Genomic DNA, 24,573 nt, shown 5'->3' with positions numbered 1-24,573 from the left:
CATCATAGAAAGTTACTACTTAAACAGGATTCCATTTCATCTTGTTGTTGTTGTTTGTTTTTAAGTAGGCAGCCTATTTCTTGTGTCTTTATACCACTTATAAAGTTCCATCAAGATTGATGTTCAAAGGGGCACTTAGGTGGTTCAGTCAGTTAAGCATCTGACTTCAGTCATTCTTCATGAGTTCAAGCCCTGTACTGGGCTCTCTACTGTTGGCAGGAAGCCTGCTGAGGATCCTCTGTGTCTCTCTCTCTCTCTCTCTCTCTTTCTGCTGCTTCCCACCTCAAAATAAAGAAATAAAGAAAAAGATTGATGTTCATAAGTTTTCTCTTCAGTACTTGGAGAAAATTTTTGTTGTAATTTTGTTTATTAGGAAGTGAGATAATAATAATATTTAATTAAATATATCAATATTGAAAATATCCAAATTTCTCATTATTTTATGGATAAACTAAGATTAAATAATATCTGAGCTTCAATATTAACCCCCACTGAAAATTCTCCAATGAATAACTGGGGATCCCCAAAGACAGTCTAAGATCTCAGAATGCAAACTTCATTTTGCTCGCCTCAATTGCTTCTATTTTTGTCATTTCATGTCTTCTCTGGCCTCTGCTATCCCAAGATATCTGTCAACACTCACCCTCAGCTCACTGTTCTGATCTCTGGCTCCATCAAGGTAAAAATGTCCTCTGCTGACCTCAGGGAGAAACAAACTCAAATTGTTGTCTCTAATCTTTATGAAACTATAAGACCAGCTGATCCTTCATAATCCATCATAATGAGTTATAATGGTTCCCATGAGGCTTTAATAGAATTAATGAATTTATATAGATAGATAACCTAACAAACACTAATAAGAAATGTAAGTACACACACACACACACACACATACACACGTAATATTTAAAGAAAAAACTTAGTAAGCAAACACTCATATTAGAAATGCCATAACCCCAGGTTTGCTATTTTGACTAACCATAAGTTTGCACAGCATGAATTTGTAGTTCTGCATTTATCAGATGTGAAATTCGATCAAATTTTTTAGTTATTTTATATTTCAATAAAAAGACTTTTATATTTCAATGAAATTCTTTTTTTTAATTTTTTTAATGTGTGTTTATTTTTGAGAGAGAGACAGAGCATGAGCAGGGGAGGAGCAAAGAGAGAGACAGACACAGAATCCAAAGCAGGTTCCAGGCTCTGAGCAGTCAGCCCAGAGACCCATGTGGGACTCGAACTCACAAACTGGAAGATCATGACCTGAACCAAAGTTGAATGCTTAACCAACTGAGTCACCCAGATGCTCCAGTGAAATTTTTAATGATATATACATTATACTTAAATGGATACTTATTTCTCATAGAGACCCAATAAAACCATAATTGACTATTTGTATGAATACAGTTTATTTACAAGAATAATTTCACATTATTTTACAGTAAATGCTATGTATTTGTGACATATCTTGCTATTGAAATATATGTTTTCTAATATGCAAACTAGACCCAATTCATAATACTAGATGGTTGAGATACTAGTCCAGCTGCACAATAATAGTGCAATAATATTATAATCTTATCATCAAAATAATATAATAGTTAATATATTGGTATTGTAAATTCAGGGTGCTAAAAACTATCCCAAAAGGAGCTTAAGCTATATTTTATGAAAGATAAAGTTAAAGGACATAAAATAACAAGGGACTTTAGGGCAGAGTAGATAAGTAAGCTGAACTATGTTTATTAATGAAGGCTTCAATTAGAAATACCCTTCTACTGTTTCTGTTTCCACTTTTATCCATCAAGTCCTATTTCCTTCAAATCCAGCTATAGAAGGAAATGTTACCCATTTTATGAAATGATTTTCTCTTCCAAATTGTTCTGGTTATTTTTTGTTTGCTCCCTCCCAACCCATAATCAAATTTCAATTGTTTTTCTATCTCTATTCTCTGGAAGACTCTTCAGGTCTTCATTCTTCTTTGCTAGCTTTCTTCTGTTTGGGTTTGGCAATGAAATACAATGAAATAAGATTGGAGGACAGAATAAAAGAGAACTCGCCTCATTGTCCTTTGAGGTTTGGAAGTGATAACAGCAACTTATGGATGCTTTTTTCTGGGAGCCTCAGTAGCACTTGGTATATTACCCTAACCCAGGTTATAACATCAGTAGAATTAACCTTTAGTTGCAGGTGATTGTGTGTGTGGGGAGGGTGGAACTCTTCCATGCATTGTGTAAAGGGTAACCACTAGATGTTCCTGGTCCCTCACTAGATGTCAGCACACTCTTGTACCCTGTCATGACAACCAAAACTTTGTCATTGATAAATGTCTTTTGGGAGGAAAAATCACATACCCCATCCAGTGGTCCCAGTATTAAAATTTTTCTGACTTGGATTCTGTCTTCTGCTGGGAGCCTGACATATTTCATCCAACTCTCTTCTACATTTCACACTCTTGATGATATTCTCAACTCTTTTAAAAATTATCCATATTTGATTTCCCAAAAAGTATATTTACCTATTTTCCTGTTGCAATAACTACCTAGAAGTTGTGTGCTCATTCATGTTTTTAAATTTTTCCATTGTTAAATTTTTCTGTTATTTAAACAGAAAAAATGATAAATAAATAAACATTCTTGGGTTTCTAATTATTATAAATGAGGTACTACATGATTTCTAGGCAGTAAGTATCAATGTGTTGAATATCTTACACTGGGGTGGAATTTACAACCTTCCCATAATGAACTAAGTTGGAAAATAATATTGAATTTACACCGAGTTGACTTTAGCTCAAGCAGTTACTTCATCAGTGGTTGCTCAATATTGAATCCACTAACAATGTGAGATTCTGCAAATGGTTTTCTTTGGTACAGTTTTAATTTTAAATGCTATAATAAATTATATATTTTTATCATTAAGTGTCTTTGTTTTCCAACATGAGTCAGCACAGTAACTTATCTCTTGAAACTTTATCTAGCAATAATGTGATAAAATTTTTTTCTAAAAATGTTGAAAAGTCATTTCACTCTATTATAATCTTAGTAGAGTGGAGACCCAATTTTATAATTTGTTTAGATTTGAATAATCAAAGCAGATTAGAATTCATATGGATTATGATAACTAGTCAACTCTATTCATATCCGGAATATTTGAAGCTACTATGACTCAAGATTTCTCAGTCAAATAAAAAACATGTTGAAAGTTGGTGTAAATTCTATTATTTTTTAGCTTTGACTTGGTGGAATATTTGACTATTATTTTTGGAAATAGATTTGTTGTGGTATAAGGTTTTCTAACTTAATGAAACTTAAAAAAAGTTTTGGGGGCACATGGGTGGCTCTGTCAGTTAAAGGTCTGATTCTTGATTTCAACTCAGGTCATGATCCCAGGCTCATGAGATCGAAACCCACCTGGGGTTCCACACTGAGCATGGAGCCTGCCTAAGATTTTCTCTCTCTCTCTCTAAAATAAAAGAAAAAAAGAAAAAGAAAAAAAGTTTTCTTAGAGACAAAGTTCAGTTTGAGAGAATCTAAGACTACAGATATGTACTAGAGAACTAAGTACCCATGTATTTTTTTTACTATTAATGTATATTTTAATATTATTCTTTATTAAAAAGATATTACACAAGGACATCTGAGTGACTCAGTCGGTTAAGTGTCCATCTTCCGCTCAGGTCATGATCTCATGGTTTGTGAGTTTGAGCTTCATGTCAGGTTCTGTGCTGACAGCTCAGAGCCTGGAGCCTGCTTTGGATTCTGTGTCTCCCTCTCTCTCTGCCCCTCCTCTGTTTCTTCTCTGTCTCTGTCTCTCAAAAATAAACAAACATTAAAAAATTTTAAAAAAAGATATTACACTACATGTAATAAGAGAGAGTATATCGGTTAATACACATTTGTTGAGTGTTATGTGTGTCATTGTAGTTTCAAAGAATGAAAGAAAAAAACCAGTATTAGTCTAATTACCATATTTGAAGTGCTACAGTGCAACTCAAAAATGTCAGCAATTATTCCTATATAAATTAACAAGGAATGGCTTGATTTGAATCAGAATTCTCCTCAGCTGTTTCAAACATAAGAGCTGCAAGACAGTGATCCCTTTCATGGGTAGAGGTAAGCTTAAGAAAGTAAGCAAAGGATTGTGAGTAATCTGTGGTCAGCAGCAGCAGAAACCCACAGTATCCCAGGGAGGAATGGACACAGGAAGAGCTAGGGATACCAGAGATCATTGAGAACTGGCACTGTGGAGGGAGGCCTAGAGTCTAGGACACAGCTGTTGCTAGAGATACTATAGAGAAACAAGAAGAGAGAGAGAGAAAATAAAAAACAAGATTAAAAAAAAAGTCTCTCTCCTCAGTGTCTCCTATAACATATAGGTAGCTCTGACTGCCTGAGCTTCCAAAAAGCCAGGTGGTAAGGCAATCCTTCCCATGCTCCCCTTGGAATATAGCATTTTAGGTGCCGAGCAAGGCAAAGAAAGCCGAGAATGGAGTACAAGCCAAACAGAGAAGAGCCGACAGCACAACCTTGCTGATTTCTGGTGGATCTGTAGATGTCTCTCTCAAATTTTGTATTTTGATTAAGTCACGTTGATGGTGTTTTGGAAGGAACAGAAGTAACAAATGGTGGCTTCAATCAGCATGTAGAATGAGATGAACTTCCCTCTCAGACACATATTTTTAGTTATAAAAAAGAAATGCCCCATTCATAATTCCTTAAACTTCTGCTGGATAAGAAGATTTACAGTGTCTTTTTTTCTCTCTCTTTTTTAGAACAGGGCAAACTTTACTACCCAATAATTGATCAACATGGTTTTTATATTTCCCAAAGTCCACATGTTTTAAGTACATAGAGTTAATATTAATAAAGTTTATGGGGGCATCTGGGCAACTCAGTTAAACAGTCAACTTTGGCTCAGGTCATGATCTCATGTTCATGGTTTGGAGCCCCGTGTTAGGCTCTATGCTGAGAGCTCAGAGCCTGGAGCATGCTTTAGATTCTGTGTCTCCTTCTTTCTGCCTCTCCCCTACTCATGCTGTCTCTCTCTCACACTAAAATTAAAAATAAAAACATTTTAAAAAATTAAAGGCTTATATTTCATCTTCCTTTCTTTTTTTCTAGACCACTTTTTTACACCATACACAAAAATTAACTCAAAATGGCTGAAGGACCTGAATGTGAGACAAGAAACCATCAAATCCCTCAAGGAGAAAGTAGGAAACAGCCTCGTTGGCCTCAACTGCAGCAGTTTCCTACTCGACACATCGCCAAAGGCAAGGAAAATGAAAGAAAAACAGAACTCTTGGGACCTCATCAAGATAAAAACCTTCTGCACTGCAAAGGAAACAATCAAGAAAACTAATAGGCAACCGACAGAATGGGAAAAGATAGTTGCAAATGACATATGCGATAAAGGGCTAGTATCTAAAATCCACAAGGAACTCACCAAATTCCACACCCAAAAATCAAATAACCCAGTGAAGAAATGGGCAGAAGACATGAACAGACACTTCTCCAAAGAGGACATCCAGATGGCCAAGAGGCACATGAAATGATGCTCAATATCACTCATCATCAGGGAAACACAAATCAAAACCACACTGAGATACCACCTCACGCCAGTCAGAGTGGCTAAAATGAACAAATCAGGAGACTATAGACGCTGGCGAGGGTGTGGAGAGACGGGCACCCTCCTACACTGTTGGTGGGAATGTAAACTGGTGCAGCCGCTCTGGAAAACAGTGTAGAGGTTCCTCAAAAAACTATCAGTAGAACTCCCCTATAACCCAGCAATAGCACTGCTAGGGATTTATCCAAGGGATACAGAAGTGCTGACACATAGGAGCACATAATGTTCATAGCAGCACTGTCAACAATAGCAAATCATGGAAAGAGCTTAAATGTCCATCACCTGATGAGTGGATCAAGAAGATGTGGTATATATATATACCATTTGTAGCAAAGTGGATGAACTTTCAGGGTGTCATGCTAAATGAAATAAGTCAGGCAGAGAAGGACAGATACCATCTGTTTGCACTCATGGGTCTAACAGGAGAGAAACCTTACAGAGGACCATGGGGAGGGGAAGGGGGAAAGAAAATTGGGGAGAGAATGGGACGCAAAACCTGAGAGACTATTGAATAATGAAAATGAACCAAGGGTTGGGGGAGGAGGGGAAGGGAGGTGGTGGTCATGGAGGAGGGCACTTGTGGGGAAAAGCACTTGTTATATGGAAACCAATTTGACAATAAACTATTTTTAAAAATGTAAAAATAAATAAATAAAAATAGCTAATATATATTGAAAACTTATTATAAGCAAAATATGATATAAAAGGTTTATATGCCTTATTCAATTTACTCAACTCAACAAAACATTGATATTTTTGGTTTTGCTTCCAGTTTATGGAGGAGGTAACCAAGGCTAACAAATTGTTAAAGACCCATTATCATCAAGGAGCCAGATATTTCTTAAACAAAATAAATGCAAAAGTCCATTTTCTTAACAATGATGCTTTTCTTTTTCTCTGTAAAAGTACCCATTAAGTCTACTTAATTTTGTAATCCTAACCACAAAGATCTAAGATAGATTTTTTTAACTTAAAGTCAAAACAATTATAGTCCAAGAGAGAGGACAGTACATGCTAGCAAAAAAACTTCACAGAATTTACCCATTATTGTCATTTCATTTTACTATATTCTGTGGCCAAATATAAAACATTTGGCAGACAACACAAAAAATCACTAAAATTGATACACTTCACTCTCAGAAATCAATGATAATCTGTGGTCTATGACAACACTGTTGTCATAGGTCATATTCTTTGTAAAAATAATAAAAGCTTATTTGTTTATTATGAGTGGGGGGAAGAGCAGAGAGAGAGGGAAAGAGAGGGAATCCCAAGCAAGCTAAATACTCCTGAAGGAGCCCCACCCAGGGTTCTAGCTCAGGATGGTGAGATCATGATATCATAGGTCGTATTCTGAGGAAGCCAAATGTGAGTCAGAGTTTAGTGTCAGAATGTTTCTTAGAAACAAAACCCTGCTGTCAACACCTATGGAAAAAAAGGGAGGCTGCACCTCTCCATGTCCACAGATGTCTTTCTCTGCTGAGATATGCAACCTAAATTTGGCTGTAATAATGAGCCTTAGCTTTATTCTCCAAACTGGAGTTGATTTTGCCCTGGAAGTACCAGGTCACACAATGTGGCTCACATTTGGATATGCCCACTCAAACCCATTTCTCTTTTCTCAACTTTACGTAATTAATTATATAGATGCCATTTGGTCTGACTACTTAAAGGAGATTTTGAATTCTTAAATTATTCAAGTACGACAATTGCCTGTTGGAAAAGTTCCTTTTTCCTTTCTGCTTTCATAGACACTAGCAACAATATACCTTTCGGATATTCCCTTAACCTTTTCCAAAATTCATGGCGGGTTTGTGGTAAATTGCGGTTTGCAGGCAAGTTTTATTTATTAACTATAGCAGTTGAGAACGCAGCAGAAGGCTGTTCTGATCATTGAAGCCTGAAACTCCTATGCACCACCATTAAAACAACATAATTTCTCTGGAAAAGAAAAAGGCTTTCCCTTCCGCTCTTTAGCCAGCTAAAATAAAATGCAATTAGGAGAGAGAAAAGAAATCTGAAGCTCAAACAAAAACTATATTGTTATGAAGTTTAAAGGTGAGTTTGTACAAATATCAAAAACTAATTAAGCAGAACAGGTGATATTTAACTACTTTGAAACCTTGAAAAAGGAAAATTGATTTTTGTCTCATTGGATTAAATTACATTTTCATACTGATTGACACAAAGCGCTTCTGTTGCGTCTCTTCCAGACAAGGTAAATACACTAGCTGCTATTTATTCATGAAAACCTTGTCTCTCAAAATCTCAGAGAATGTTATTCTAGCATTTTATTATTAAGCAAATATTCTGACAGGTGATGATATTTTAGAAGATAAACAGAAATATACCTCCATTCACTTCCACTATGTAATTTAGACCTAGAAAATACCACATAGAAGTGGTGCAATGCATTCACAGGTCAAGTCTATCTGTGTCTCGTGTAGATTAAGATCAATGGAATCAATAAAGCTTAATTAAAACTTTGACCATTTAATATTTTTGTCAGTCACAAAACTAAAATGGTGAGCTAAGAACTGCTGGATAGTAATCATTTCATTTACTTCCCCCAAAGTTATTAAATAGCTAAGAATAAAAACCCATAAACCCCATAGAGACATTAAACTACCAGGAAGTTAAGAAGTTTTCTAAGAAAGTGGGCAAAGAGGAGCATAAGAATAGAGAAAGAATCTCTTTCTGTGAATCACAAAATGTGCCCCCTCACAGAAACACACCAGTTTTGACTGAATTGTTTGTTTTGTTTTGCATTTCATTTATGACAAGTAAATAATGTGATACAATACTTCCAAGTAAGAAGGAGGTTTAGGGAAACAATCAAAAGTTAATCTCAAAGACAGAAGTAATTTTTGTGAACTTCGTTCTAATCTTTCAATGCACTGGTGGGAAATATTTGCTAAAAACAGCAGGGATATTTTTGGATGGTAGAGACGATTAAAGTTCAATGGACTAAGGTCTGAAAAAATGCATGATATAAATGATATAATGATACAATGATAGCTATCTTTTAGGGAATTTTATTATTGTTTTATTTTGCATTCTCACCACACTCCCCAGACTAAAATTTCAAATAGTTTCCCCTCTTATACTGAATAAAGTTCCATGTATTTAATAGGTCCTAGAAGATAACATAATAGTTAGCCACAGTAAGAGATTCTTTTAGGGTTCCTAGACCCAATTCTAGTATGGGGGTGTCCCCCATAAATACCAAGTAATTCTTGATCACCAACACAGTGTTGGAGAAGTCCACTCCATTCTGGAGACAGCATGTGATTACACAGGTTAAGAGTTCAGTCCTACAACACTGTCCTCTATTTCTGCTTCAGATGCCAGCTGAAAGTCCCAAGATACTACCCTCAGTAATAGTTATAGATTGTAGGTTTCCAAGGCCTCCTCTTTAGATTGTTTTAATTTGCTAGAGTGGCTCATAGAACTCAGGAAAACACTTAAGTTTTTTTTCAGTTTTTTAAAGGGTACGATAAAGGATAAAATCAACAGCCAGATGAAGAGCTACCACATAGGACGAGGTCTGGGGTAAGAGCATGGACTTTGTTTTCTTTATGTTTACTTATTTTTGAGAAAGAGAGAGACAGAGCATGAAGGCTCCAGGCTCTGAGCTGTCAGCACAGAGCCCTATGTGGGGCTCGAACTCACAAGTCATAAGATCATGACCTGAGCCAAAGTCAGACACTTAACTAACTGGGTGCACACCACTCTCCCCAGTCTCCCCAAAGTTGATGTAGTCACCAACCTGGGAGTTTTGAACCCTCTCCTTTTGGGTTTTTATCATTAGCCATTGGCTGATTTAACCTCCAGCTCCTCCCCAGAGGTCAGGGGTCCAAAAGTATGTCATTAACATAGCAAAAACATTTTATTGTCTTTAATGCTTAGGAAATTCCACAAGTTTTGGGAGCTGTGAGCCAGAAAACTTGGACAAAGACCAAATACACATGACAAATATATTTTGGTCAACTGAATAACCAAATATAGATTTCTTATAAATCACAATATCACAGATTAACAGTAATAACTAATAAGAAAATAAAACAATTACAAGTGTATACTGTATTAAATACGGTCTCTCTCTCTCTCTCAAAATATCTTAATATACTCTACCTACTCTTCTGCTTGTGATGACATAAAATGATAAAATGCTATAAGATGAGATGAAGTGAGTTGATGAGGTATGCATTGTGACAGAGTGGAGCATAACTTTCGGCTACCATTGACCTTCTGGCAATTGTCAGGAGGATCATTTGCTTCTGGGCAGAGGACGACAACAGGTCACTGAAACTTTAAAAAGTGAAACCACAGATCAGGGTGGAGAGACTACTGTAAGTGACTTTTTACCAACTCAAATCCTTGGGCCCTCCAAGCAACAGAAATAGACTGGGACCCGGGGCACCTGAGTGGGTCAATCCGTTAAGCCTCAGACTCCCGATTTTGACTCAGATCATGATCTCATGGCTCATGAGATCAGGCCCAGTGTCAAGCTCTCCTCTCACAGCGAAAGTCCTGTTTGGAATTCCCTCTCTCTTTCTCCTCCACTACCTCTTTCTCCAAAAATAAATAAAATAAACATAAAAAATATAGACTGAGGCCACGAAAGTATTCCAGGCAAGAGTTCTGCTCCTTATGCTCACGCACAGGGAGGCAGTACAAGGACATGATCCTTTAGGCCGACTCTGTGACCAAAAGCCAGGGAGAAGTTTTAAAGAGGCCAGGCAGGAAAGGAGTGACATCTAAGCATGCAGCCGTGGGGAGAGACACAGAGGTTGGGCACGCAGGTACATGGACAGAACATCCTTAGTCACCCATAGTATGCCTTGTTAGCATGTTGAATCTCCACACTTGGGCATGATTTTTAGTACTGTAATGAAGGAAAAGGTTAATGAAAAGTCAGTCCTGGGGTCCACCTTGGTGTCTGGCAGAAACTGGTTTGATTGGCTCTTCAGTAGTCCTTCTTTTGGTAAGTATCCTGCTTCCACCTTCCTGCAAGGAAAGCTATTCAGCAGGCGGAGTTTCAGCTATTAAGGAATGCTGGGTTTCACAGTCAAGATTGAGGGACCCGAGTCCAATCCCTGTTCTGTCTCACCTTTGTCCCTAACTACCCTTCTGAGGTCACCTCTTGAACCATCATCCACAATGGTTTACACTGCTCTTAGGCTCACTGTAAACATTGCGGTTCTGTAAATATTCCAAGTACACTCACAATTCAAGCCCATTGTACGTCTGTTTCCTATATATCCTGGATATCCACATGACTTGCTTGACATTTCCTCAAGCTCTGCACTTAAATATCAAAGAGGACTTCCCTGATAGACCTTTATCAAATTTCACCAACCACAGTGCTCAATCTCACTTTGCTTTGCTTTTTTCACAGTTAAGATCACTTTTTGGAGTGTAATATTTGTGTAGTTGTTTATTGTTCCTGTCTTCCTTCCCGTTAAAAATGTCTATCTTCTCCATGAGAATAAAGAGCCTGTTTTGTTTACTCCTATATTCTAACAACTGGAAAATATTGAATAAATATTTAGTGAATGAATGAACTCCTTACTGCCCTACAGAATTTTGAGTATGAAATAAACTTTCATTTTGGCGTTCCGATATTGCATGTCCTTTGGGGAACAAAATGGAGCTTTTAGTAGAGCCTTAAGATAAATGTAGGGCAACATCAGCTCAGCTGCCTTGATGGTAATCATTAAAGTAGTCAGTTACCCTGAGAAAGCAGAAACACATCACATAGTGTTATTTATATTTTTGTGCTCCTGAGATACTGAAAAAAGAAACTAAGAAATTGCGCATACTCATTACTTATTAAAATGATTGGCCATATACTATAAAGGAGTTTGGCTAAGTCCTATACTTTGGAAACTATACAATACAGTGCAAGAACATTGCTTTATGGTGTATTGTGACTGAAAGATAGAAGAGTACCAGACAGACTGATGTAGAAAAACTGTTTATCAAAGGTATCCTTTCTCCCTGGTAATTTTTTTTCTAAATTTTTAATGGTTATTTATTTTTGAGAAAGAATGCAAATGGGGAGGGACTGAGAGAAAGACAGAGACACAGAATTTGAAGCAGGCTTCAGATTCTGAGCTGTGAGCACAAAGCCCCACACGGGGCTCGAACTCACGAACCATGAGATCATGATCTGAGCCAAAGTTGGACGCTTAACTGACTGAGTCACCCAGGCACTCCTCTCCCTGGTAAATTTTTATCACATGTCAAAAAGCTAATGATCTGAGTCTAAAATGTTATGTAGCATATGGAATTCGATATATTCAGAGAGGAATCATATCTGGCTCAACCCAGTCTGTTTTAAAACCTCTACAGATTAACCGAGACCAATATTTAATTCCAGACTACCTTTGCTGCTTTTCTTTAAGGCTTTTAAAAAATGTTATTTTTTCCAGAATAATAGTAATAAATCTCTTTTTAACATTTTCCCAATATTTTCTCTTTTCTGTAGAAGAGCAAATTTACTGGTGGAAATACAGAAGACTCAGCGAATTAGATTTTCTCTTTCAAGCCACTAACATGTCATTCACTAAGAATGAAAAGAGAGCAACAAAAAGAATAAAAGATACTTTCAGGCCATACTACTAAATCCTTGGTTTCCTATGTTAAGTAAAGTGCAAAAATATCTAATGGACCAAGACCATTAGATACTAACTGGTAAAGTATTTTAGAATAAATTTAAGAGAGGCCTTTAATTCACTTCTAAATCTAAAATCTAAACCAAGCAAACTCCCTTTGGTGTGGATTTTTCTATTCCCTATTTTTTCCACACAAATAATAACAGGATTTATCACACAGTACTTTAAAAAGCATGCTGAGGGGTTCCTGGGTGGCTCAGTCGGTTAAGTGTCCAGCTTTGGCTCAGGTCATGATCTCACGGTTTGTGGGTTCAAGCCCCGTGACAGGCTCTGTGCTGACTGCTACCTCAGAGCCTGGAGCCTGCTTAGGATCCTGTCTCCCTCTCTCTCCACCCCTCCTCCATTCACACTCCGTTTCTCTCTGTCTCAAGAATAAATAAACATCAAAAAAATTTTTAATAAAAAAATAAAAAGCATGCTGAGGGAGCACTTGGGTTTCTTGGTCGGTTAAGCGTCTGATTTCGGCTCAGGTCATGATCTTGCCGTTTGTGGACTCAAAGGGCTCTGTGCTGACAGCTTAGAGCCCGAAGCCTGCTTCAGATTCTGTGTTTCCCTCTCTCTCTCTCTCTCTGCTCCTCCCCCTCTCACACTTCTCTCTCTCTCTCTCTCAAGAAAAAACATTAAAAAAAATATGTGTGGTTCTATTTCAGTTTGTTACATGCATAGGATAGTTCTCCTAACTCTCAATACCCCTATCAATGTAAGTGGAACAGAAGTAAAAATATACCCCTTTTGTAGTTCATTAAGATTAGTGTGGCAAAAAGCATGGCACTCATTAATCTTCCATGGTGCTCACAAACTGACTAAAGAAGATGAAGTAAAAAAGTGTCAGAGGAAATACATTCATGTTTATGAGGTTCCTGGAAAAGTAAGTTATTTATATAGAAAGTATGTATGGGATGGTCATCTTAACTATACAGTAAGTTGAGAATCTAATTCCCCCATTTTGAGACTTTTATGTTTATATTTAAAGAGTTGTCTTAGGGTTTGGATTTAATCAGAAACCAAAGTGCTTTGGTTTGTTTTGCATATCTCTTAGACCTGAATACTAAAACTAAACAGATCTACCAACCAATTCAGGCTCAATAGTCATTAGGGCACTTTGATAATTCAGTGCCCTCTGTAAGGTAATATAATGGGTCACAATAAAAAGGTGAAAGAAAAATGTGAAAATGTGTCTAATGATGATCAAAATGAGCCTTAGCTAAATCGGCCGTTATCTGACATCAATAAGAGAAGAAGGAGGATGTGCAGTAGGAAAGCCGCGTTATCTAAACCACCAGAGGGAACTGCGAAACTTTGGGACTTGAGGCATTTCTCTTGGTAAAAGGAATAGCACATCATGCTGATTTTTTGATCGAGCTGTTTGACAAGCCAGATGGCAGGTCACAGCTGAAAAGGCAGCTGGTGTTAGGCATTACCCTTCATTCATATGACAAAAATTATTGTGAGCTTAACTTTGCAATGCTCAAGCACATGCTGATCTCGTCCTGTTCAAACAGCATGTCAGAAAATAGAACGGTGTTTTCCTGCATTAAAATGGAGTATGTCCACATTGCAGATGAGCTATTTTGAGTTAGGTTGTCAGAATCAAGTTTTCCTCAATGACCTGGCTAATGCTGAGAGCCAATTGAATAATTCAGATACGATTTAATATGAAAGAGAAGAGAATACTGATATATCCAATTTAATTGATTTAATTAGCATGATGATTATCAATTTTTCACCATAGTTTATTACTTTATATGGGCAATTATAGCTCAGTGAACACTAATTTCTGAATCATGAAAATGAAATGAAAACATATATAAAGAGAGAGAGATATTGGCATGTAACACCTTTTTTTTACTAAAATTGATAATCATTTTTCTTATAGTTTGCCTTAGTTTTAGTATTATATCCATAGATTAATTAATTTTCTTATGTTCTTTATTGTAAACATAGGCCAGAATGTATAATATATTTTAGGAATAACTATTTTAAGGGATGTTTGGTACTTTTACCTAAAATAAAATACAAATGTTGTTTACAAAGTAGATTTAAAACAACAACAAACGTGGTGTGTTGTGGGTTATTTCCTTCTGTAGGCTATCCTTAATGCAATTTTCATGCAAAACTAAGGAGAAAAATGTATAAAGTTTTGTAACTTGAGTTGTCTACAGATAAGAAGCTGTCATGGACTGTCATACATTGTCAAAACTTAGAATTAGAACTTATTTTATGCCAATACGGCAATACAGATTTCATCACATATGGAAAAAACTAATATATAACATTGCAGTGAAGGATATTCATTTTGTAGTTGAACTTTATTCATATTTTAATCAATTTTTAATACACAACTCCTTGACTTTAATTACATATCCTATTCATTATCTAAAAAAGATGTGCAATCAATATACCTATATTTTACTTTGTATGTAAAATATTATTATTTTGTTTACAAGTCTGAAGAGAATATCTGCCTAAGTGTGTTGATTAGAGATTGACAAATGTATGTAACAATAATAGAGAAATTAATATATTTGTAATTAGGAAGAATATGAGAACATTAATTTCCAATTCCTAGGAATTGCTAGTGGATATTAAAAACCTGGGTATTAGTGTTTGATTTATACTTACGTTCAGAGACTGTAAAAGAAATTAATCAAATCTTTTTTTGCAATATGAATGGGGGATATTTTGAAATAATATTAGAAATTGTTATTTTGTGTAATAGTTTTTATATTTTTTTATGCTTAGTCTTAATACTTGCAGTTAGCTTGTTTCATTTTCATGTGCATGGAGACAGTGCTTTTCTTTGAAGACAGTAGCAGAGAACAAGTTTGGGGGTGTCCAGACTAATGTCAAAGTTAATTTGGGCTGAAAATGTGCACAGGCCTCATTAATGAGATCCTAACAAATTTTAGTGTGATGTGATCTCCTCTAGGCAAGCTGTGCACTGGAAAAGAGCTTAAGAAATCCTGAGAGACCCATCCTTCTAAATCACTGAATTTTACTCCTGCTACTGCATGAAACCTTATTATTATCTTTAAACTTTTTCATTAACTTAAAGCGCCTTGCTATACACCAAAAAAAATGAGCAAAACATTTCAATAATAAATGTGACTTAACAACCAATAGTATTTATCAAAAATGATTTTACCAATTGTTTACTTAAAGTGTTATTCCTCTTTTGTACTTGCTGTTTTTATTATTGTTGTTGGATCCAATAAATTCTGTGCCTTTATTCTGTCATCCTCAAACCTCACTAATTATGTCTCAAAATTATAACAGCTCAGAACTAAAGAGGGGAATAATTAATTGAGGGTTTTAACTTTTTTAAAACTTTTTGAAACAAATTTAAATTTAGAGAAAAGTAACAAGCACAGCACAAAGAACTTTCAATATTCTTCAGGATTCATTTGTTATAAATGCTTTGTTGCATGTGAGTTATTTTCCATCTCTTTCTCCTTCTCTCATTATGTAGACATGTATATATATATATATATATGTACGTATAGATACACTTATGTATATTTTTACCATTATTTTCAGAACCTCTTGATAATAACTTGCATACATCATGATACTTTTTGCTTAAATATGTCAATGTATATCCTATAATAAAAACAGAAAATTTGACATTTTTGTCAATACTATTATCCAACCTACAACTATACTCAAAATTGCCAAAGTTCCCCCAAATTTTACTGTTAGAATTTTTCTGGTTTAAGATCATACATTGCGTTTATTTTCCATGTATCTTTTGTCTGCTTTAATCTGGACTGATTCACCAGTAATTTTTTTTTAAATTGGATATTGTGAAGACCATAGGTCTTTTAGTTGTTTACTTTCCTTCAGCTTGGATACGTCTGATGGTTACTTACCATTTAGTTTGGAATATGCATTTTGGACAGTGATACCACGTAAGTGCTCTTCCTAGTGCAACATATCAAGCAGTAGATGATATCAACTCATCCCATGTTGGGGATGTAAATTTTGATCATTTGTTTGAGGAGTAGTCTCTGGATCCTACTCCAAAAATAACTATTGTTAATTGTGTAATAACTAAGAAATGGGAATTAGATTTATGCTTTAAGACAAGGCAAATATCTTGTTCATCATCACAATTTCATCTATTAATTTTAACATCTATTCTTAGATAATATGTTGTTAATGATTGTTGCATAATGATGATTATTCATTTTACCTTTATTGGTTAACATTTTACTATAAGGAAGATATTTTCCTTATATCCTTTTTTAAAAAATTTTGATGTGGAACCCCAAAGGAATCTTACTTTATTTGATGGATTATAATCCACTACTATCATTATTTATGTTCACTTCCAAATTATTCTAATCAGTGTAAACACACTCAAACTAGCTTCTTTGAATTTTTAATGCATTCCCATATTTTTTAGCATATCCTTACTTTTTGCCATAAAAAGATACTCTAAATTTATGTATGCACTCCTTTCTGCCCTAGCCCTGGAATCATCACTTTTTCTAAGAAATCATAAGTCTATATATTGGAAAATGGTATTTACAAACTAAAATTAGTTTAAATTAGTCTAATTTTAAAACTACTTGGCAAACTTCAAATTTACACACCAAAATATTTTGCAACATATTACTGCATATGTTTTCCAACACACAAAAACATCACTTAACTTTTAGACATATAAACATCCAATACCAAATTTTAAGGCAGAAGAGGAATCAATTACTTTCTTAGAACAGTGAAATTTAGAGTACATGGTTAAAATATAATAATTAAATTGCCAATGCATTAACTAGTAATTCCATAATGGAACATGAATCCTAATGTCCTAGGGAAATTCTTAATTATTTAGAGTTAGAAATAATTTAAAAAAATATTTAAATAGGGCTTGTCCAATCCCCAAAAAGAGAATTCCAGAAACTTTAGTGTTAGGTAGTCCTTAGCTGCTTCTTATCTGGAGCATTCCATTTATACTTAAACTCAAATCTATGTCATCTAGCTTAAGTATCTGAAATTTTACATATAGTTATCTTTTTAACATTTATTAATTTTTTGAGAGACAGAGCAAGCAGGAGCCTGACATGGGGCTCAAACTCAAGAACTGTGTGATCATGACCTAAGCCAAAATTGGACATTTAACTGACAAAGTCACCCAGGCACCCTTACAGGTGCCTTTTAATAAAGAAACAGGGAACAAAAGTAAGACATTAAAAAAAAAAAACAGAATGAGAGAAAAGGGTGATGGAAAATGATAGAATATTTCAATAATGTTCAATTCTTGTCAGCAAAATTTCCACCTTTGTCGAGGAGGTGCTATGATAAGCCCCATTTGGAGTAAAGGCTGAGTCACAGCTAACTTCACTGATATGTATGGTTCTTCAATTTTATCTCCCTCAGTGCAGAAGAGAAACTTTTCTAGTCCTGTAGAGTATTAAACTTCTGAACTTTTACTAACCAGTCAGTACACTACTGAGCCTGTCTCTTGTAACATCTTTCTAGAACAGTCATTAGTAGTCAGCACACATTACTTAAAAGTTCTATTTTCTAACTCTTAGAGCTGTCAGGCAAGCAAATACATTTTTTTTTTTGTCTTCAGAATTTTTGTAGGTGATGTTGTTAACAAATGTTTTGCCACTGTATAACATGGATCATAAAGTTTCTAGCTTCTGGTATTTGTTTCCCAGGCACACATTGCCTAAATGCTAAAGTAATGCTAAGTATTTTAGGTTTTGGTTGAAACAGCACCGTTATTCTGATAGCTATTTCTGTATGATTTAGGATACTCTTAGTTATGTTGACATAATAGATAAACCCACAGTTCTTAATGGCTTATTCAGTAAATTTTAATACTCACTTTAGGGCACTGTCCAAATGACAGTCCGTTGCTCCCACTCCCCCTCCAGATATCCCATCTGAAATGGATGACATGGAAATCTGAATACCTCTCTATGATCTTGCATTTGTTCACTTCCAGTATTACGGATAAGATAGAGAAGAAATAGGTTATGTGCACCCTTTCAGAGTCGAGATCAAGGATTGGAGTCCACCATTTCCTGTCATATTCTGTTGAACAGAACTACTCACATAGCGCTATTCATTCAGCAAGAATGTGGGAAAATATACTGTCTAGTTATGCCCAAGAGAAAAGGAAAAATCATTTGGTGAATAGGTATCATTGTCTTTGTTACAAAGTAAGAAAAAATATACTTTAAAATTTTGATATTACAAAAGCAACAAGAGGTTTAAGGTGTGAGAAAATAAAAACATATATAGACAAAAAAGAAATAAATTTGAAACATGGAGTATAAATACCACATAGCAGAAGTATCATTTAAGAATAATTATTATCTTAGATGAGTGAATGGAAAATAATGGAATCAGAGATACATTTTCAGTTTTCTCACTTAGAAGAAAAAGTAAATAGTTTGCCATGAAAACATATAAAATATTTCCTATCTTTTAAACAGACAATGTCGGACTCAGATTTTTTTGGATTTGAATTCCCTGCAGTCTTTTTAATGAGCTGACCATGAGAATACGATTTTGAAATTATGGTGATAAAAATAAACTAAAAAGCATTCAAATGTGATTCTTAAGCATAAAATATTAGTTAAAGTCTGATTAATGGGTGAAATCTACTTATTTTTCAATTTTTTATTTATCAAATATATACTTTGTAATGTGTTCCATATATGGTAATAGATAAATCTCATTGTTAGAATAACAACTATTACACAATAACAATTTTTTTAAAATTAAAATACAGTATGGTAAATATACATAGAAAGCCATTATTATTGAACTAACATTGATTATATACCAGACTATTATTAAAATTGGTTTTTACTGAGGAATGAAATTATACATGGGTTTGATTTTATTGTGTCTTCTTTTTTGTTGTTTAATATCTATTTATCTTTGACAGACAAAGGGAGAAAGAGCATGAGCAGATGGTCAGAGAGAGAGAAAGACACAGAATCCAAAGCAGGCTCCAGTCTCTGAGCTGTCCGCGCAAAGCCCAGCTTGGGGCTTGAACTCACCAATGGTGAGATCATGACCTGAGCTGAAGTCAGACACTTACCTGAGTGAGCCACTAAGTTGCCCCTGATAGTGTCTTCTAAATTAACAACAATGGAATATGTAACAAAATAAAGCCATTAAATAAAGTTTAATAGAATTATTTGATTTTCTAGTGCTTTGTTTTAGACATTTTTTCATGAAAAAATAACTAAGAGTAAGGAGATTTTTTTCAATGACAATACAAGGGGTAAAACATTAACAGATATAAAGCAAGGACACTAGGAAATTCCAGGATTTATGAGGGAGGGAAAGAGATAAAGAAGGTGGAAACTGCAAAAACGATCAACAATTCTATGGCCATTGATTGATTTTTGAAAGAACTGCCCTCTAGTGCAACTTAGACTAAATAATGGGTTAGGATTAAACTGAAAATACCAAGAGTTGCAGTTCGTGTTGATTGCCCAATTTGCTGCTGATGAAAATAACGTAAGCAAAAAGAAATCAGAAGTTGAAGGAAGGATATGAATAAATTAAAATTACATGTAATTATTTTTTGTTTCAATTAATACTTAAAACAGATAATGGTATAGGTGACGCATTGCATACTTATATAACTTGTGTGATATAATATTCTATTATTAAAAATTACATAACATATTTTTAAAGTGTTAGTCATTGTGAAATAATTAATGTTTTTATTAACATAGTTCTACATTCTTACTGTTGTTATTGTTGATATTGCTACTACCTTTTCAGATAATAAAGGAAGTTTATAAGTTCCTTTGTTAATTCTACTTTAGTTTCTGTTAAATTAAGACATTCATTGCAGACCTTCTTGGGAGACAATTGTAGATAATGTTTAGAATTTTTTTTTAGAAGAAATCCGAACTAATTGAACATATCTGGTAAGATAAAATTGGTAACTGAGAAATCTATTCAAACTATTGAAGTGAAATTTTTATTGGTTTTACTTTAATGCCCTAAGTATTAATTTCATTATTAAAACCTTAAACATGTCTAAGTTTAAAGACAAGACAAATAATTTATATATTTTAAGGACATTCAAGCACTTTCAACAACCTATCAGAAAAAATATAAATTTCTAATCTGTAGCTTTTCCTTGTTTTGGTCTCTCTAATGGGAAACTGTGATGTATGTCACTGACACTCTGTAACTTATCAGAGTAAAATAGGGCAAGACACCTTCTCTATCAAATTAATGGTGTACACTACACTGACATTGAGACAAGGTGTTTCTCAACAGTTTCCTTATGTTTTCTTTCCGTATCTGGGAGTTGATTTAGCAGATAAAAACCTGTCACAGACTGTTAGTAAAAAAAGCAATACATAAGAAACTTTGAGGATGAGAAAATTCTTAGATCATAGTGTTAGTATTCCATAAAAAATATTTCCCTTTATTATTGAGAAGTAATTAAATGCTTGAAATCTTTGAGGACAGACTATATAAGTACAGACTACAAGAGTCTTTCTTGTAGATAGTAACAAAGGAAACTGTAGGGGTGTCAGCCTGTTTCAGTTGTTAGATCATATGACTCTTGATCTTGAGGTCATTTGTTCAAACTTGCGTTGGGGATAGAGCTTAGTTAAAAAAAAAAAGTATAGTGAATTGCAGTGAGTCTGGATTTGTCTTTGGAATGGTATTCTCTGATAAAGAAGAACAAAAACCTGTTAAATTATTTATTACACAAAGTGGGACTTTATATCAATCATCTCTTGTATCACTTTTTAAATTTTTAATTCTAATTTCTATCATAAACCAACCCAAATTATAATTATTTTTTCAGGAGTTTTTATAAGGGTATCTAATTTACTGTTTAAAACCATAAAGTAACATTTTCCCCTACTCTAATCCATTGAAAAACAAATTAAGTTTTATATAAAGTATAATTAGGAAATTTAACCATAAGACTGAAAAATCTCAGATTTGATATATTCACTTTAAAAAATTACTAGCTTTGTTTGTGTTCTATATGTTCATAAGAAAATCTCCTGTGCATACTTCCAACTTTATAGAATATTTCTTCCTATAGCAGTTAATTTTAGCCCATTCTAATGTTATATAAGTATTAAATTGAACTTTTTATTGGACATATAAGAGAAACTACATATTTTACGATTTAATATGATAAATACAACTTGTTATGAAACATTCAAAAGTAGTTTAGGTATTAAATGTGTACCTTAGGTTATCAGATTATATTGACAGTATGATTTTTAAGGTCATCCCAATTCCAGTGTTTGATTTACAAGTTAACTTATATATATATTCTTAACGTCAGTCATTAATCCATCCCAATAAACAAACTAACCCTTAATCTTCTGGTCTCTACAAGGGCTATTGCATTTCCCCTTATAAAATCTTATAATTTGCTTATTTATATATGTAATTTAATTTTTAAATATTTTAATATTTTTGAACTGGGAAAGGTACATTTTTTTTACAAGAGACAAAAGAGATTTCTATTGTCTACCAGGTATCATAAAGGAAAGGTTGTCAGAATGAAGATGCTACAGTTAGTGGAGTAGATACAACAAAAATACTTTAAACGGCCAGTTGGATTCCAAATTAGTGTAAAAATTATTGTCCTTTAAGAAATAAAAGTTGAAAAATATTTTAAAAACTAATCAAGCAAAATGATCTACTTCACCTAAATGCAAACTATCCCTCAAGAATTTTTAAGCAACATACCCAGGTTTTTCATTTATCACTAGTATCATTTACAGTAGTTATACAAAGAGTTATACATGGGAAAACACATTGCTGTCTTTATCTTTAAACATGGACTACCCCATATCCTTTCATATTCATGCTAATCTACTTTTGGTAATCTTGCAGCAAGAGTCTTGGTTATTCTATGTGGAGAACAACTTACAAAAAAATTATGCTATTTAAAAATAATTTCTCTAAACCTAATGCCTGATTTTAGCTTCTCTAGCCTTGTAGAGACATTGGAGTCAGTAAAGCAAATGATATATTGTGGCCAACAAAAGTGAAACACCCAGGCCTGTCAAGACGACTAAGGCTGTTGTCCTGACAACATTGAATCAATGTGTATTTGTGTGTAATTCTCACTGAATAGATGGTAACATTTGTCACATGGAAAATCATTGCTTATATTCACATGGGAAGTATTATGGCGTAAAGTCATCAGTTAGATGCCAAAAGGTCACACTCTTGGTCTGTCATTACTAACCATATTGCCTTGGATAATTTATTTACCCTCTCTGTGCTTGCTACTCAATTTTTAAAACAGAGATATAACAATGCCTAATTCATTGAGTTCTTGGGTAATTTAAGTAAAACAATATAAGTTGATTGTTTAAACTATTTCAAAATTGAAAATAAGCATGCAGCAAATACTATCATATGTTGACTGTTTATCATCATAATTACAAAGTAGAATTTGTATTTAGGGTGAGATCTTCATTTACTTACATAGTACTGCTTTATAAGCCACTAAATTGCCTTAATTCTCTTTGGAGAGAGCCCAAATGTCCATTGACTGATGAGTGGATTAAAGATGTGGTACACATATATAATGGAGTATTACTCAGTCATCAAAAAGAACAAAATCTTGCCATTTGCAACGATGTTTATGGAGCTAGAATGTATTATGCTACGTGAAAGACAAATATCATATGATTTCACTCACACGTGGAATTTAAGAAACAAAACAGATGAACTTGTGGAAAACTTGGGGGTGGAGAAAAGAGAGGAAAACAAAGCATAAGAAACTCTTAGTGATAAAGAACAGACTGAGGGTAGATGTAGGGAGACAAGTGGAAGATGGGCTAGATGGGTGACGGGCATTAAAAAGGGCACTTGTGGTGAGCACTGCGTGTTAATATGTGAGTGACAAATCACTGAATTCTACTCCTAAAACCAATATTGCCCTGTATGTTAACTAAAATTTTAATTAAAAAAGAAAGGAGAAGAAAAAGAAATGAAGAAATAATTTGTAGGATGATCCTTGGAAGAATTAGAATTGTCTGGTTTGGTTTGGTTTGGTTTGGTTTTGGTTTAGTGTGTCCTAAAAGGGCTGAAGTGTCAAGAAAGTAAGTGTTTCTGGGGAGTAAGGAAAAATTCACCTAGATCCAATGAACCAAGGAATCTAAATGAAGTTGTAGCAGACTTTCAGAGATACCACATAGGTAATTTATGAAAAAATAAAGGAAATGGCATAGACCTTGGAATAAGGTTAACTATGAAAGTATTGAAATTTTTACTTCGTAAATGGAACATTTGAAAATTTTTCATATTTTTCTTATTTGAACCTTTTTCTTACTATATAGTTTGGTCAAGATCTTAGCTTATTTGGTCTGATGGTTTAACTTTTGGTTTTGTTTAAGTTATGATATTGTTTTAGCTTTGCTAAAAAGAAACAACAAAATAAATTTTATACCCTTTTACTTAAAAATATTTTTGTATTATTTGTGGCATTATTGATATATAATTCACCATTTTAAGGTACAATTCAGTTTTTAGTATATTCACAAACTTGTGTAAACATCACTACTAATTTTAGAAGATTTTTATCACCACAGAAAGAAACTTCATGCCCATTAACAGTCACTGCTCATTCCCCCATCCCAGCCCATGGAACCCACTAGTCTACTTTCTGTCTTTATTGATTGGCATATTCTGGACTCGGCAGAACAGTGGATTCATAACATATGTGGTCTTTTGTGGTTGGCTTCTTTCACTTAACATACAGGATGCAAACTTCATCCATATTATGGCAATCATCAGTATCTCATTATTTTTATTATTCAATAATATTCTCTCTTCTATGATTTTTTTGTTTATGTTTTCTTATCCAGTCATCATTTCATAGTCATTTGTTTTGTTTTGTTTTGTTTTTGTTCCTATGAATAATGCTGCTCTGAATATTCACGTACAAGTGTGGACATATGTTTTCATTTCTCTTTGAAATATACCTGAGAAGAATTGGTGAGTCACATGTTAATCATCTTTAATACTGTGAGGAAAAATAGTTTTCCATTCTGGGTACAGGATTTAACTTTTCCAACAGGAATTTACAAGGATTACAACTTCTCAAAATCCTTGCCAACATCTGTTATTATAGGTCTTCTTGGTTATAGCCTTCCAAGCGTGTGTGAAATGGTGTGCATTCTTCTCATGAGTAATGAGGCCGAACATCTTTTCATGTATATGTTTGTATATTTTCTTTGGAGAAAATTTCTATTTAAAAACTTTGCTTATTTTTAAAATGGGTTAT

This window comes from Suricata suricatta, chromosome 1, assembly GCF_006229205.1.
Source record: "Suricata suricatta isolate VVHF042 chromosome 1, meerkat_22Aug2017_6uvM2_HiC, whole genome shotgun sequence".
Classification (NCBI taxonomy): domain Eukaryota; kingdom Metazoa; phylum Chordata; class Mammalia; order Carnivora; family Herpestidae; genus Suricata; species Suricata suricatta.
The sequence above is the reverse complement of the archived record's forward strand: the minus strand, read 5'-3'. Positions refer to the sequence as shown.